The sequence below is a fragment of the Nycticebus coucang genome, chromosome 5 (genome assembly GCF_027406575.1).
Source record: "Nycticebus coucang isolate mNycCou1 chromosome 5, mNycCou1.pri, whole genome shotgun sequence".
In the NCBI taxonomy this organism is placed as follows: Eukaryota; Metazoa; Chordata; class Mammalia; order Primates; family Lorisidae; genus Nycticebus; species Nycticebus coucang.
In genome coordinates this window covers 96,504,459-96,505,725 of record NC_069784.1, presented here as the reverse complement: position 1 = coordinate 96,505,725, position 1,267 = coordinate 96,504,459, and positions in this window count along the sequence as shown.

Below are 1,267 nucleotides of genomic sequence, written 5' to 3'. Positions count from 1 at the left end.
TATCTCTTCAAGGTACTGACTTCATTTCCTTTGGGCATATCTCCAGAAAATGGATTGCTGGGTCATATAGTAATTCTGCATTTAATTTGTTGAGGAACCTCCATACTATTTTCCAGAAAGGCTGTACCTATACACATTCCCACCAATAGTATACAAGGGATCCCTTTCCCCCACTCCCTCACCAGTGCTTGCTCTCCTTGTCTTTTTGACAGTAGCTATCCTGACAAGGGGGAGGTGATATATAATTGAGGTTTTGATTTGCATTTCACTGGTAGTTAGGGGCAATGAGCATTTTTTTACATGCCTGTGGGCCATTTGTATGCCTTTTTTGCAGAAATATCTATTGAAGTCCTTAACTCATTTTTAAATCTGGTTATTAGTTTAGTTTAGTTGTGTTTTTTACTATTCAGTTTAGGATACTCTTATATATTTTGGATATTACCTCTTTATCAGATGAATGGTTTTCAAATATTTTCTCCATTGGTTGCCTCTTTATTTCATAGCCACAAGATTTCTGCAATGCAAGCCCATTATATTATTTATGTCAGTTTCTCTAAATGTCTTGATAACACAAAGCACAAATGGACCAGGTACAGGGGCTCACACTTGTCATCCTTAACAGGTCTTTTCTAAAGAAAGATCCTTTTTTAAAGAAAGAGGATCTCTTGAGCCCAAGAGTTTGAGGTTGCTGTGAGCTATAATGCCACAACTCTACCCTGGGTGACAAAGTGAGACTCTGTCTATAAAAAAAAAAAAAAAAAAACACTTAGAATAAGGCTTCTCAAACTTTATTTTTTATTTGTTTTATTGGCAAGTTTGATCAAGTGTTCAAGGAACAGATAATACCATTCTTACACAAAATATTCCAAGGTATTAGAAGAAAAGAGAGAACATTCTTTATTTCACAAGAACATTATGAAGAAAACATCCCAGGCTATTCACACTAATAAAGGGATGCAACTATTCAACTATTCTTCAATAAATGTTACTAAATCATATGCAGCAAGTGCATTAATACATCATTTGTTCCAGGAATGCAATACATATCTTCTCCCAAGAATGTAAGGCCTACATTGATCCTAAGAAGGCAAAGTTTGGTTTAACCTGTGAAAATCAATGTAACCTACTACATCAACAGATCACAGGAGAAAAATGATATAATTAGCTCAATAGAGACAGAAAACCCATTTAAATGTTACTTGAAATACCTTCAAGGTAAAAACCCACATCAAATTAGAACTAAAGAGGAACTTCTTTTTCTGTTAAA